General features: G+C 44.4%; 1 long non-coding RNA gene and 1 pseudogene across 1 annotated transcript; both read right to left on the bottom strand.

Moving 5' to 3' along the window:
- Positions 1-1,200: 1,200 nt before the first annotated feature.
- On the bottom strand, positions 1,201-3,324 carry LOC146055081 (uncharacterized). The gene is made up of 2 exons (XR_014468443.1): positions 3,194-3,324; positions 1,201-1,627 (listed from the first exon to the last, which is right to left on the bottom strand). It is a non-coding gene; the product is annotated as an uncharacterized LOC146055081 (long non-coding RNA).
- Positions 3,325-5,072: 1,748 nt separating this feature from the next.
- On the bottom strand, positions 5,073-13,964 carry LOC146055082 (3-hydroxyacyl-CoA dehydrogenase type-2-like; annotated as a pseudogene).
- Between the last annotated feature and the right edge of the window lie 2,583 nt (positions 13,965-16,547).

The raw sequence follows: 16,547 nt of genomic DNA, 5'->3' as shown, positions 1-16,547 counted from the left end.
AGAACAAGTTACCCCAACCGCGCTTCGATATATGTATGGCAGCAATTCTGGGGGGCCCTCTGTTAGGCAGGACCCAGGATAGAGATAGAGAGAAAGGGGGGGTTCCCAGAATGCGCCTTTCCAAAATACGGGATAATGATTTGTTTTATCCAACAACAAACGAAAATTAACAATGCCAGTACACAAGAATGATTCTTTAACAATAAAAAGATTAAACGATAAAACGTTTTATTTAGTAAAAGGTTGTCTTCTCAGTGAGGATGTTAGCCCAGATATATATATATATTTTTATGTAACACGGGAAAGGGCCACAAGAAGTTGTCCTGGGAAGAACATTGCCCACTTAGATCAACGCCAGCTACATTAGGTGTTTGATCTTGTGCTTTATTTATGGTCATGGCAAAGCAAACGTATCAGGAACTGGACTTGTTTAAAATTAAACGGTAAATTTGAGGGAATCATTGGTATTCTGGGTATTAGAACATTTCTCCAGTTCCATAGTCAGTTAGATTACCCTCGATGAGATTTTTCATATGCAATTGTGTCTCATTGCATGCCCCCCTCTCCCAATCACACAGACCCTGCCCCAACCACTGCACTCTCTGCCCCCCATCACACACTCCCTGCTACCCATTAAACACCCCCTACCTCAGCCACCCCACTCTGTTTGCCCATGGTAACATGATTCCACAGCCATGTTAATATTGCAAAGTGGGCAGTATGGATGGGTGTAATGGTTAGCATTACTGCCTCACAGCACTGAGGTCATGGGTTCAATTCCAACCATGGCTCTAACTGTGCGGTGTTTGTATATTCTCCCGCACCTGTGTGGGTTTCTTCTGGGTAATCCGGTTTCCTACCACAATCCCTTAACCCTAGAATGTCTGTATGTGTGCGTACATGTGGTAGGGAATATAGATTGTAAGCTCCACTGGGGCAGGGACTGATGTGATTGTTCAAATATTCTCTGTAAAAGCGCTGCCGAATATGTGTGCGCTATATAAGAAACTGTAAATAAAATTGTTAAAAAGAAAAAAAAAAAAAAAATGCACCTTGGTTATCTGATGTATTTCCATAGTTTATTTGTTTCCATTGGTGTTATGTATCACATGACGTTCCTTATGCATTTCCACCCACACTAAATGAACACTTGTTATGTTCAATGAGAAGAACAAAATGAATCAAAGAGCAGAAGCATCCGATAATCAGAAAACTAATTTTATCCTACAAACCGCATAAACAGAATTAGGTCAAAATCACAGTTCCAGAAAATCTGGCTGGCCTTCCACATCTTCTAGAATAATCTAGTGATAGATTTCTGGGTACATTCCTGGCATCAATGCCACAATAGCCTTACAACTCCTTGTGTAACCCGGTAGCAATGCTTTAAGACGTGGACGGAAGGTTTGGTGGTTCCCCGTAAGATTCTAACTTTCTTAAGGCTGCATACGAAGGGCACCGTCCAGACGAATGACTTCTGCATTCAACATGGGGTTTTCTACAATGGTTTGTACCAGGTGGGCATACTCTTCAGGGTGGCCCAGTCGGCTGGGGAAAGGTACTTGCTTGGCCAGGAATTCTCTTGCCTTCTCAGGGAGCCCAAGGAGGAGAGGGGTTGCGAACAAGCCTGGAAAGACAGAATATTCGGTGACATTTTGCAGTGTTCCGGAGCACAGAAAAATCTTACACAAAAAAAAAAAAAAGTGTTTTCCAATATTGGTCCCCAAGGCTCACTAGCTGTCTAGGTTTTTGCAATATTCATACTTGAGAACAGATGTTTAAATATAAAAATTGAAGGTACTAAATAAGCCAACGGTGTTCAAGCAAAGTGCATACACACCAAGCGATTTCCCCCTGCCCAGTGATTTCTCCAGGGCGTGGACAGCTTTCCATAGTCGGACGCTATTGAAAGATGTCCACCCTGTCTCATCTGCTGGTAATACCAGCAGATGAGTGGCGTGGCTGGCGATGATGCCAGAGCGCGCATCACCACTCTCCCGTACACACTAGGCCGCTTTGGAGCGGAAAGCAGCTGGTACAACAAACTGAGCTGCTTTAAACTCAAAATCACCCAGTGTGTATGGGGCTTTAGCGGGGGGGACCAGACTCCATAACGCCTCACAAGAAAAAAGGGTCATTATTAATAATTTAAACCTTTCCTAGAGTAAGAACAGCACAACGAAAAAAGTCACTCATATCTAGTATTGACTAAGGAGGAAGTGTACAACAGGGAGACAGCACACGGCACCAAGGTAAACTTGCAATGCTGCTCGCAGTGAAAACTCAGTCACGGAGATAGCGGGGAGTGTCTGCAAAAAGAAGGCGATCTTATATGCATACAAAAAATGGCGCCATCACAACTCCCATGTATATTCTTGAACAGCCATGAAGGCACAATGGGACCACTCGCACTCAGTTGCCGAGCATGTTGTGATGGCTTTGGTGGACATTTGTTCGCTTGTAGGCGGCTGCCTCACAGTTTGCTGCTGCTTTGTTAGCACTGCAAACACATCTGTATCAGGCTTCCTCAGCTGTAACAGTCTCACAGAGAGCATCAGTCACAGACACAACATAGGCAGCCATTTTGTGTGGTAATGCATTCTATTTCACAAAAACTCTAATCAGAATTTATAGTTTGTAGTGAATTTCCTGGCTGCAATTGCATAAAGAGTTGCTTAAGAAATAAAATGGCTGCTGACACTTTATGTAAACTACTTATATCTGTATAATTGGGACCCTCTTTCTTTACTACAGGTGTCCCATATGAATAAGTTGAGGGGGGGGGGAATCACAAGGATGCCTGGCAAACGTAACTTTATTGCCAGCAATAAATGACCTCAATGAAGAATCCCCCAACTACTATCCATGTAGGGCTGGTCATAGATGTATGACTAGGCATCATTCCCAAGAACATTAGTGCTGGACACAAAATGGCTGCCTTCACTATGTGTAGGCATCAGGTAGTATAAACAAATGGTTCCCTAGTGCAAGGATGGGGAACCTTTGGCTCCCAGTTGTTGCTGAAGTAAACATCCCAGCATGCTCTGCTACAGTTTTGCTTTTTGACAATGCTCAATAGTTGCACGGCATTCTTGTATGTGTAGTTTAACAACAGTTGAAGGCCAATGGTTCCCCTTCCCTGCCCTAGCAGGTCACATTTATGCAAGTAAAACAGATATAAAAAGGAAAGTACCAGGAGCGATTGTCACGACTCTGATGCCAAGTGGAGCCAGATCTCGAGCGATAGGGAGGGTCATTCCTACAATTCCCCCTTTGGAGGCAGAGTAGGCCGCCTGTCCAACCTGCAACAGTACACAATGTGACCAATACAGCAAAGCTCATGTGACACATTACAAATAACCAGAAGTAGGCAATTTCATATAAATATAAAATAAACCATGCTGGGAAATCACACTACGCCAGAGAGGAGCACGGTGCCGTTGGACCTCAGGATCTCCACCTGCTTCCTTGTGCAATCACCAGTTACACATTTATCTTACAATTACATGTTCTTAGCTGAACACAAGAATTAGAGGGGGAGAGGGACAGATTACTGTGCTACCCAGAACTTAACAATTGTGTAGGAACAAAAACAGCAGCATGGACGATGTAATGGTTAGTATTACTGCCTCACAGCACTGGGGGTTGGTTCCCACGTTACATCTGCCCCACCTACAGTGCAGCATGGTTTTGTCCATTTGAAAAAAAAAAAAAAGTGCTTTGTTTGCTAAAGAGTCCAAAGGAGAAAACACAATACACACAGGGCCCAATTCCAGCTTGAATACATGGTCAATGTCCACAAGACTGAGCAATTAATGGTAGACTGTACATGCACCGCGGTAGAGTTGCTATGCCGCTCTCGCTGAGAATTTCAGCGCAGTTATTGACAGGAAGGCATTGTTTAAGGTAGGAAACAGGGAATGTCGGCAAGCAGAAAGACGGGTCAATCCAGTTTCCATAATCAGATGAGATCATGTACATAGAGAAACACGCCTCCAGTGTCTCTATTGGCGCGTCCACTCTTCATGATCAGACACTCATTTCGGAAGTCTATGGGCCTGATTCAAAGTTGATCGCTGTTGTGCGAATTTGCAATCCGTTTGATCATGGAATGACATTCACGTGCACAAATCGTAGTGCGCATGCGCAAATAGCAAACTGGATTGACAGGAAGCTGGCGTTTGGGGGGTGGTAACCGAATTTTTTTTTTTAACCGAGTGTCCAAAAAGAAAAATGCAGGCCTGCCCAGGCGTTTTAAGGGAGGATGTGTGACGCCAGTGCGTGCTTCGGTCTGCCGGTCGCAGAACTGTAGAAGGGTCAGACTTACTCACATGTACACAGACTGGAACTCACAGATTTGCGCAGGTTTTCTGTCTGTCTCGGCGGCGGCTATCTAGTTGCAGTCATCTGCAACTTTGCAGATGAGCGACCAGGTCTGAATTAGGCCCTATGTTTTTGCACCAAAGCTGAGTATATGTATGCAGTTGCCATGGCGCTGGTGGATGTGATGTGAGCGTTTGCCTCACTTCACTTGACATGATTAGCAAGTCCAAAGTCCACAAAAAATAAATACATTGCAGCTGTGTAATGTGCACACAAATCACTATCACAATCTGCACAAGGAATAGTTTGCAGATGTAAAAGGTTAAAGAGTCCGCATCTGTGTACGGGATACAGCCGCTAGGTTGACACTATAAAAGGTCAACATACATTAGGTCGTCCACTAACAGTTGACAGGTCTTAGGTCTACGCAAGCATTAGGTCGACAATGGGAGAGTCTACATGAGTTTTTCACTTTTTTTTTTAGCCGACTTGTGCCGACAGGCGGTATTTCATACCCGACCATCCACTAGGGCGTGGAAGGGGAATATAATAGGATCCGAAGCATGGCAAGTGCAGCGAGCCATGTGAAGGGACGCGGTACACTGATATGGGGTTCATGTAGACTTATGCCGAATTGCGGAACAAAACAAAAAAAACGTGAAAAACTCATGTCGACCTTTTGACTGTCGACCAAATGTACCAATTGTATTGACTTTCCGACCCAGGTCTACCTATTTCATGTGTCGACCTTACCCCTATGTACACAACCGAAAGCGATTACAAGCAACTGGAATCATAAGCACCGGTATCTCCTGATATAAGGATGAATGGGCATCACTGGTTGGTAGTGAGGTGTCTGCACATAGTATGTGTCCCCTGACCATGTATACAAAGCTGCAGCCTGTTTAGAGGTTTCAGGAGGATCTCCCACATGAAGGAATGGGTTGGGGCAGATGCAAAGGAATGTAATGATGCCGCTGTCACAAGCTGAAGGCTGCAGAGATGTCATGGTCGCTGAATGCAGGGGGATAGTCGCATGGATTTCTTCTAGCTGGAATTGCCACCGCTCTAGGTCAACTCAGAGACAGACCCTCCATTTACTGTAGGAGGAATGTATCCAACACACAAATACATACTGATGACACAATACATCTTTCTCATACTCAAAAATTTTAGGTCATTACATAAAAAGAAGCGCCTGACCTGTCCATCAAAGGCAGCGATGCTGGCAGTATTAATGATGACTCCTTTCTGTCCATCAACATCTGGCTCATTCTTCACCATCTCTGCTGTCGCTAGACGAATAACATTAAAAGTTCCGGCAATGTTCACCTAAGAGAACAGCAAATAAAATATAACTCAACAACGTTTATCGGGTCCGGTATGATATGCCGGCGGTCGGAATACCGACGCAGCAATGCCGACAAGGCTCGGCACACTATTTTATTCTCCCTCTATGGGGGTCGTGGACAAAGTGCCGGCATTGCAGCGTCGATATTTCGACCGCCGGCATATTGACCGCATCCCCTTTTATCTTACCACCAAAAACCAGTACTAATGTAATTTAATCGCTAAATTATGCAAGTTGATGTTTGATGCTGCAGCGTATATTGGCCTTGATACAGACTGTATTCATTCCCAGGGGGACCTTGCGCATGTTAACCGCATACCATGTGCAGTGGTCCGATAATCGGCCGCCCTGCGATCGGGTCTGAATCAGGCCCATTATTTGTTCACACTCAAAATGATTGAAAACTGTAGAAATTCTTCCAAAATACAGGTTTTAATACAATAGCTTATACAAACAGAGAAAATAGAAAATCAAGTTCTAATATCGTTTAAACCTACATTTATGACCCTCTGGAAATCTTCCAAACTGTGTGGCCTCTGTTTGCTTTTGTTGTAGGTTTTTATAGCTACGGCAACCCAGCGCAGTTCACCACAATATTCACTCCTCCAAACTTGGAACGGGCCACCTCCAACGCATTTGTCACATCGGACTCTGAGGTCACCTACATTCAATTACCGGCAGAAAGCAAATCACACAACAGATTAATATTGACGCAAAAAAAATAAAAAATATTAAAAACATTTATGTATAAAAAGAGGTTGCATGTTTTTATTTAAAAGTGGAAGCAGGCAAACTTTGTTTGTTGTTAAAGTCAAACATGGTCCTTTAAAAGATTTACTATGGCCACCAGCTTCACAAGTACACCTTAGGTGAGACATATCTTTATTACAGATGAGCAGGTTTGATTTCCTGGAACCAAACCCACCCGAACTCAGGACTTCCGGAGCAGATCCGAGTGCCGGCACGTTGTCCTTCCAGACTCGGAATTGGGAATGAAACAAAACATCATCTTAGTGGAGTCAGATCTCAGAGTTTGGGTCTATAAAGTTGTCTTCTGACTGATCCAGTCAATGTCTGCTATGTGAGACAATGGCCGTCTTAGGCAACCAGTGGCCCATTAAAATGGGAACAGCTGCTGATTGGATGTGACAGACAGGAGTGTAGAGAGACAAGTTGGGGACCTGTCAAACTGTCTGAATGGTCATCGGCCACTGTAGCCCTGTAAATGTGCAGAACTGGATGGTCTGGGCTGCTCTGCCCTTTCTCAACCTGACCCTGTATCAGCATCTTGCAGAGAGAAAAAAGTGATTTTCCACTAAGGAGAGGTAAGCGGGATTATTTGGGCTGAAAAATAAAAATCAGACAGGTAGTGTTTAATTGGGACTTTCTCCTGAGGAAGCTGAGTCACCATAGCCCAGAGTAATGCATTAACATTGTACCTGGACTCCTGTTACTGAAATGGACTTTGCCATTCACCTAGGAACATTCTGAATACCAGTGGATCTTTCCCATTCATCTACAAATTTGGGTACTTATGTAGTATCTGGGCGCCAGATTTAGAAATCGGATCGGATCGCATGCGACCAAATCGGATTAAGTTAAGGCATACAATCAGATGCGATGCGAAGACCCGATTTTTCCATAGGAATCAATGTTAAAATGGAATGAGTCCATTTTAACATGGAATTCAATGGGAAAAGGGGTCCTTTTCATACCCCTACTATCCAAGTGGGCATGGAGTTGGATATAAACCTGTGGCGAGCGTAGCGAGCCACCGAGCCCGAAGTGTGGTGAGCCCCGCGAGGGGACACAGAATACCGTCCGCTCGCCTCGCTACGCTCGCCACAGGTTTGTATCCAACTCCATGCCCACTTGGATAGTAGGGGTATGAAAAGGACCCCTTTTTCCCCATTGAATTCCATGTTAAAATGGACTCAGTTAATTTTAACATTGAATCCTATGGAAAAATCGGGTCATCGCATCTGATTGTATGCCTTAACTTAATATTCAAGTGGGTTTTGGATGATACTGCTTGCGCACTATTTGAACTCTCTCACTCTGCTGCCCTCTGCTGACCAAAAATTTAAGAGCAACACTGACTCTTATGTAATGCAGCAAAGGATTTTTATGGTCTGCAGAGTACTGGTGCAAGGGTGTTTGAGCTGATATGTTTAAAAAGAATCTGGACCCGTGAAGGGAATATAATGACCAGAAAATTTTATTGTACACACAATTAAAAACAATTTAAAAAACAATAAAAAGTGCAAGTGCCAATTTTTTACAAAAGTGCAAATGCAATACATATACAGTGAATGTATACACAAAAAACGGGGACAGATAGGGTATGGATCTCACCAAACAAAGGTGGTGCGGTGGGCTTGGTGCTTAGCAGTTGGTGGCCCCGGGGAAGCAGCTGGGTGCACCACCGCACAGGCTTGATCAATACCAGGTATCAGATGGAAAGTCTCCCGTCACTGTATTAGCATCCCGCGTAACATGTTTCGGAGATAACTCCTTCTTCAGACGTGGTATGGTGAGATCCATACCCTATCTGTCCCCGTTTTTTGTGTATACATTCACTGTATATGTATTGCATTTGCACTTTTGTAAAAAATTGGCACTTGCACTTTTTATTGTTTTTTAAATTGTTTTTAATTGTGTGTACAATAAAATTTTCTGGTCATTATATTCCCTTCACGGGTCCAGATTCTTTTTAAACATATCAGCTCAAACACCCTTGCGCCAGTACTCTGCAGACCATAAAAATCCTTTGATGCCTTAACTTAAGGCATTCAATCAAAAAATCGGGCGCCCAGATACTACATAAGTACCCAAATTTGTTTGCTGCACGGACTGTTTGGACAGTCTCATATGGAATCGAGGAAGAAATACCAATACACGTGGTCTAGATCGTGCTTGCATTTATACCTTCTCACATATATGCCTTTTCTTTACCATATAAAGCCCAATGTATATAAACTAGCACTGGTTTCACTGCTTCTCGGATTTGAGAGATGATTAATATCACGGTGGGTGGGATACTGGCAGTCAGAATCCCGATGCCAGCGTTCCAGCTAACAGCCGGTGTCTGAATCCCAACTGCTGGAATATCCTGATAGGAAGTGTGCAAGGGGGGGGGTTAGCGTTCGGCCGGGTGAGGGGGTGAAGTGGTTGGAAGATTTAGGCACTTTCCTCGGATTATAAAGGGACTGTTTGTTAGTTTTTTCATAGACTGTTCATTATCAATAGTTAAAAATCACAATGAAAACATTAGGAAACATACAAAACATTAATTGAAATACCCCAATAGAATAACATAGGCCATGATGGGGGGAGAATAGCAAGAAAAAGACTCCTAAAACACTTATCCTTGTAAACCTTAAGGGTCCCATACCCTACTCGACTTCTGTGGGGGAACTCGCACTGAATTCCCCTTGAGCAGCTGGGAGCCTGCGGTACTACTACAAGAGATTTATCACGAGATCCCAGTTTCCTGCCGCGAAGAGAGGGGCAGACCTGGCGGCAGGAATGCAAGTACGTATCTCCACCTCCACTGCACACGGGACCGCCAGAATCGGATGAAATCGGACCCAAATTGCATATAGGCCTTAAGACCAGGGCTATTTTTCAGCAGGCTCCAGCAGGAACTGAGGCCCTTATTCTAGTTCACTCTTTCTGACAAAATATTTCTTAGATGGACAAAACCATGTGCACTGCAGGTGGGCAGGTGTTACTTGTGCAGAGATAATTAGATTTGGGTGGGGTTTTATACCTGCCTCACCTGCAGTGCACATGGTTTGTCCATCTAAGAAATATTTTGTCAGAAAGAGTGAACTAGAATAAGGGCCTCAGTTCCTGCTGGAGCCTGCTGAAACATAGCCCTGCTTAAGACTATACAAAATCGTAATAAACTGATGACCCTTAGTAAGATCATCCCATGTAATCAAAATTGAAAGTAATGTGACAGTACAAAAACCATCAGGTGGTTTCAAAAACTTGTAAGATTTTAATCAAAATAAAAGTTGCATAAGCCTAGACTTAACAGTTTCTAGGAAGGGAGAGGCCGAAGCCCGTTTGCTAAGTAGGACTTTTTTGTCCAGTTAATAGTGTGATAATAGACCTAAATTACTGACCCACAGCTCAAGTTAATGGGTATGGAATGAATTTCCTTCTATTTTGTCGCAATCATGATGCAAGAAATATCAGGAGTCCGATTCTTAAAGAAGTATTTTTATTGAATAAAAAAACCTCACCCACATTAGACAGCAAAAAGGACACTCTCTGGGCAAGTATCAAAGACAGAATACCTGATGCATTATCCCCAGAACTTGAATATATAAAAAGGCATAACATTTTAATATTAACCTCCCCATAATTATATCATGATATTTCCTAATATGGATAAAATACATATATGGTCATATCTTTATAACTTTCAGAACAGTGCTTTTTGAGACAAATAATATATGTCAATGGAGTTGGCAACATCTCATTGAGATGTCCTTGCAATTCTAAGAAACAAAATGGTATGTGTAGGGGTTAATGGCCAGTTGGAGATAGTTCCTGGGTTGGGGACCATTTTTTGGAAGGCTGGCAGTCCATTCTGGGAATTACTTGGCCTAATAGCAATATCAGCAAACAAGTGATTGAGATTTTAGATTATGCAAGTGTCAGGTCACATCTGTTCTAAAGGAAGTTAATCGTTTATATAGTCAGCTAGTCACAGAACATAAGTATATAGGGCAGGGCCGGCCCTAGGCATAGGCAGGCTAGGCAATTGCCTAGGGCAGCAGCCTATGCCTAGGGGCAGCATTGCGTTAAGCTGGGGCTGGGAGACATACCGCAGGTCACACTCGTACTGTACGGTAGTGGCTCACGCGCCGCAGCAGTCGCCCCCCCCCGTCCGCTGCCCGCCGCCCGCTGCCCTCGCAATGATGTCGGGCGCAGCTTAATGTTTTCACATCGGCCCGGCCAGCCGCGGCGCACCCCCACGTGACACACGCGGTGACGCAGGCAGCTCAGTGCTCGCCCTCACATCCCACACTCTGTCCCACCTCCTCCAGCCGCCGCGGCGCGTGCTGGGAGTAGTGGAGGAGGGACAGCGACAGTGAGCCACGCAGCAGCAAATGGAGTGTATGGTGGCAGGTGAAACGCCACCATCATCAGCGCCTGTGCCTTGCCCCTGTGATTCTTCCAGCCAGCCAGTGTAACTGTGAGTCTTGAGTCTGGGGACTTGATCTTGATACCTACACTAATATATATATATATTGCGTTTAGCACCTGTTTCTTTAACAATAAAAATGTCATAAACCAGCATGTTATTTTTTGTGTGTAAACACTAAATTTTGTGGTGGTATCATCTGCTAGGGGGCATCAAAAATTTTTTTGCCTAGGGCACCAAATTGGATAAGGCCGGCTCTGATATAGGGGTAGATTTATTAAGCTTGGGGAAGTGCTAAAGTGTCTGGTCTTGATCACCGGCCAATCAGCTCCTACCTGTCATTTTTCAAACTAAGCCTGTAACTTCACAATTAAAAGATGATTGGCCGGTGATAAAGTACCAGCCATATTATCACTTCACCGAGCTTAATAAATCTGCCCCATAGTGCATTATCTGCATACATATAGGAATATGCGTCCAAATCTATAACTACCCGAATAAATAATAGTTTTGACACTGTTTACAGCATAAACAAACTTATAAAATGGAGTTAATATACCTTACGTTTTTCCCCAAAACTTTCGTATCCTTTTGCAGGACTTAAATGATGGAAAAAGTCGCATTAAGGCGTTTACAAGAGCCAGACTTACCAGCACCAACTTACTTCTACGGGGGCTTGGGAAATATATGCTCAATTAACACTATTCAGATGAACCTCTTGAAGCCACAAACACAAAAATTGCAACGATGACCATTCCTAGCGTTTACCAGGAGAGCTGTCCTTTGCTACTTATTTAATGCATATAGCTTTACTAAATGCTGCAAGTGACTAATTGCATCGAGCGCAAAATGCAACGCTTAAACCACCCTGTCCTTGCGGGGACCATGCATTAAGCATTGTATTTGTAATGAGATCTTGGCAGTGTTAGTGAATAAGATCACGTTGCTGGATCGCTTTCATTGGGCAGATATATGAAGCCGCCCTGATTTTAGCTTTTTTCTTTAAAAATAAATAAATCCAAAACAAGAACATTATTCCAAATTCAAGACCTGGAGCTCGGTGCACATCTCTAGTTTATTTATACCTACATCAGTCGGAGCAAATGCACATTTCTCTCCAAGAGACTGCGCTACGCTGCTCCCGTCAGTGCTTGGTAAATCAAGGATGACGCACTAACCGCTCCACTGTGGCCCGACCAAGACCCGAGGCTCCCCCAGTGACAATTCCGACCAGGCCCTGGAACAACAGCACTTTCATTGTAGAAAGAATTACAGGAATACAATAAATACATTAAAACAATATATACATGGCCTAAAGCATAATTCATGAGGATGCAGCTACCAATTTACAGGGACCTTACCGATTGGTTTACTGCACTATGGAGGAAATTACATTTTTGCCGTCTAAATTTTCCTCCATTGATTGCAAGCATAACTGAATCATTTTTTTTCTCCCCAAGGGGCCAGGACACGGAGTATAGTTTGCTCCCGACACCCGTAAAGCCCAAGGTTCTGATTGGCCCATAGGCCAATCAGTCAAACTAAAAAGATGATCATCGATAGGTAAAACCATCATCCATTGCATAGTATGCCACCATCAATGGCTGTTTGCACTATTGCAGCGATGGCCATCCCTACTGATGTCCGTGTCAGTCCTGGGTTCTAGGGCCCGTTGCTTAAGAAGCTGCTTGGAGATTGCATAGGACATGAATCAGATTTAAAGACGAGTCACAGGGAGCTAAAAGGAGGAATTGCTCAGGTGTCCTGCGGTTATACTGTCCACACTAGCTCCTTAGGAGAACATAATGACAGGTAAGCAGTGACGGTTATGGTGTTCACATTAGGGCATTTTTAACTCTACACCCTGGTAGGGGTGCCGGACGGGGTCAAAACACCGAAAGCCGGGTTCCCGATGGCTGTCGGCTATTTTCCCTCGTGGGGGTCCACGACCCCCATAGAGGGTGACTAGAATGCGTAGAGAGCCACCGTGCACGCAGCTAGCTCGCAAGGGGCTTAGTTGCGTTCACCTATATCACACCCCCCTGGTAGAAAGTCTGTTCTGTGGAAGCAGAGGAGACTAGCACAGATTGTATTGTTTTCATCTGGGGCACAATGTGTTTACATTTTGTGTTCCATGGGAGACATTGGGGAACAATGATCATTTTTTTTTTTATGTAGGTACCAATGTGATATTAGTTTTCATGTGCGGGCCAATGTATTTATATTTGATACCTGTGAGGACTGTGTGATTATTATTTTTCATATGGGGACCAATGGGTTTGTTTATTTATCCTGTGGGGAGCCAATGTGTTTTTGCAGGTGGGGGTCTGATTGTGTACCTTGGTAAATTTTAAATTCTTCTTTGGTGTGCAGAGTTAAAAAATCACTGCTATACAGACTTCAAACAGGTTAATGGTTAACAATCGATGGTCACCCTTGGTGCAGCTGGTGATCATCGATGGTTGTTGTGGAAGCATATCGACGGCTGGGTCCTGGTGCCCAGCTGTATACAAAGGCAGCGTGGGAGAGGGAGCCCCAGATATAACCAATGCTGCTGATTGGTGACTGTGCAGTCACCAGACACCCTGCTATGATACAGTCACCACCAGTCTGCCACTGGAGGGAATCTGCAGGAAGACACACCCCCCCACACACACACACTGCCAGCCATTGGGCAGAAGCTTGGATGAAAGAGTGAATGGTGCAGGGGGCTACTTGCTTTTCCGTGGGACCTGCAGCACATTCTGTATATACCTCCCACGGTACTGGTCACATGGTCCTCTTCCCTAGCCACTCACCTTCAGGCTTCTCAAGTTCGCCATGTTTCCACAAGGAGATCCCTGACAGATGAACCAGCAGCCAATCTATTGCATAGAAGATAAGAAGTTAGCTAATCAGAGAAAAGCAAACATCATTTTAAGCTAACTTTAAAACTAATGAAAACAATTATTACATCTGCAGTTATCCAAAAGCTAAATGGCTGGGTGAAAAAAGCAATGCAGCGCAGTCTTAAAGGGACCATCACTGCTTGCCAGTAGTATGAAAGGTATTGTGCTGACACAATCACACACCAGGACTATGCACGGTTTGTGTACAGAATGCCAGACCCTGATACAGACTGGGACTCTCGTACAGAACAGCAGCACTTCCAGTAAACCCTCCCCAAGTAGAAAAGCAGCACTTCCAGTCCCCCCTCCAGAAGACCAGCAGTACTTCAGTAACCAAACCCCCAAGGCCTGTTATTACATCTTATTTGTAGCATGATTATACAAGTGTACACAAAAGACCCCCACCCCCTTCCACATAGTAACCTGCTAGGAGTTAAATGTCCTCCCCCCTGCTTACCTCCCCATGAGCCTGATATTCTGAAAGCCTCTTTCATCCAAGGTACTGGGACCCACATCACTGGAGCAGCGGCAGGAGCAGACACTCTGACCCTACTTCCGCAGGAGCAGGGAGATGACCGGGAGCGGAGCTCAGTGTACTGTATGCACGGATTACACAGTCGTTCCGGGTGTAGTTCCAGCAGCTGCCAATAGGTGGCGATGGTGCAGCACAGAGCGGATGACGTCACTGCAGTAGAGCTACAAGTTACACAGAGAGGCTCTTCTGGCTGGTTGGCACAGTGGCGCGTGTCTATTAGTCCAAGCTACGGGGAGCCACAGGTTGCAGGTTCGAGTCCCGAGACCCAGCACGTGGCTGATTTTTATTTTTATATATTGATAATATTATCTATACATTTATTTTCAGCAGGAAATATTCTGTATAGATAATTTTATCTATATACCCGAGAAGAATAAGTGGGGGAAGGACAGAGGCTGGTGGTGGCATTTGTGTAATACAATTGTTTAACATATAAATAGTATTAATTATCATAAAACTGATTGTTACATAACTAATACACCAGAGAAATAGTGTAATATAAAGAAGTGTGTAAAGAGAAAATTGACCTGAAATGTGTCATTATTATATTTTATTTGGTGCGCCATGTCACTACGTCATTGTGTTTTATGTATACAGTCGCCATCTTGGACTATACTTAGTATCCGGCTTCCTGTGTGTCTGCGCCATCTGTCTGCATACCTCCCAACTTCTGTGATGATGAAATAGGGACACTCGCGCAGCGAAGCCGAAAAGGGGGCAGGGCGTATGCAAATGAGGGTGCGGCTTATGCTAATTAGCCGCAACCTCATTTTCATACGAGAATAGACGCTGTGCGTGTGCGCACAGCGTCTATTCTATTAGATTGCCACCCCCCGCAGTGGGACAATGACTGCCGCGGGTGGGACAGCGGGACAGGACCCGAAAATCGGGACTGTCCCACTGTAATCGTGACAGTTGGGAGGAATGTGTCTGTGTTATTGTTTTCTCCGTATCCGTATCAGCTGCCATCTTGTATCTCACTCAGTATACAGTATCCAGCTTCCTGTGTGTCCGCACCGTCTGTCTGTGTTATTGTGTTCTCCGTATACAGCTGCCATCTTGTATCTCACTCAGTATACAGTATCCAGCTTCCTGTGTGTCCGCACCGTCTGTCTGTGTTATTGTGTTCTCTGTATACAGTCGCGATCTTGTATCTCACTCAGTATACAGTATCCGGTTTCCTGTGTGTCTGTGCCGTGTCTCTGCATTATTGTGTTATCCGTATACAGTCGCCAGTGTCAGATTAAGGTCTAAATGGGCCAGGAGCTAAAAATGATCAAGGACCTATTATGCACAATAATAGGGGTGGTGGCCAGCACCTAATAATGTGGGTGGTGTGACCAATGTTCTGTTTGGGTGGTCTGCTCATGGGTGTGTTTCTATTTGTGTAAATACTTTCAACTTATTATATATACCTGGAAAAGGCAGGGTGCTGGCATAGGACAAATGTAGGGAGATATATTGGCGGGTGCCCCCCAAAGGTACTAAGATACTTGCGGGATGAGGCGGCACTCCAGTCATAAAAAGAAAATACTGAAAGCTGAAACTTGGTAGACAACATTTCAGCACCTTTTATGTGGTCACCTAAGTTTACCACACCATATACCCCATCTACAAATCATGCAACACAATAGTAACCCCCTTGTACTGTATTTGCCTCTTACACATTATGCCACATGGAATGAGCCAAAATTCACACCGACTGAGTCAAAATTCACACTATGCCACACAGATTAAGGCAGGATTCACATTTTGCCACATGGATTGAGCCAAAATACACACTATACCAAAAAGATTGAGCAATAAAGCACAATATGCTTCATAAACAGGGGCATTGCGCATTAAAAATGTACACCATAATGCCTATTACATGTTCAGCCACACTACGTATTATGCCAAACACCATAATGCCTATTAAAATTAAGTGCTGTTTCCCTACATGCTCATTGCCAGGGGTTCCATGCTTGTTGCCATGTGGGATTACATGCTCATTGCCAAGGGGGGAAAACATGCTTGCGGTAACTGGGGGACAGCCGCCGCTGGCAGAAAGGACAACCGGGCAGAGAACAGGGGGCTGCCCGGCTGTATTCAGAGCACTGCAGGTCCCGGCTATTTGAAATAATACCCCTTTCACACAAGAAAATGCAGGGATTTACCTGGAAATATGGTCCCAGGATCATGCAGGGACATTCCCGGGCTGGCCCCTTTTACATCAGCCTAGTACCTACATTTTCTGGTGTGAGGGGGAGAGAACCCTCCCCCCCCCCCCCCCTTAAACAACCAGCTATA

This window comes from Crinia signifera, unplaced genomic scaffold (genome assembly GCF_055691185.1).
Source record: "Crinia signifera unplaced genomic scaffold, ASM5569118v1 HAP2_SCAFFOLD_301, whole genome shotgun sequence".
Lineage (NCBI taxonomy): Eukaryota > Metazoa > Chordata > Amphibia > Anura > Myobatrachidae > Crinia > Crinia signifera.
Note: the sequence above shows the minus strand (reverse complement) of the source record. Positions and strands in the feature narration are given on the sequence as shown.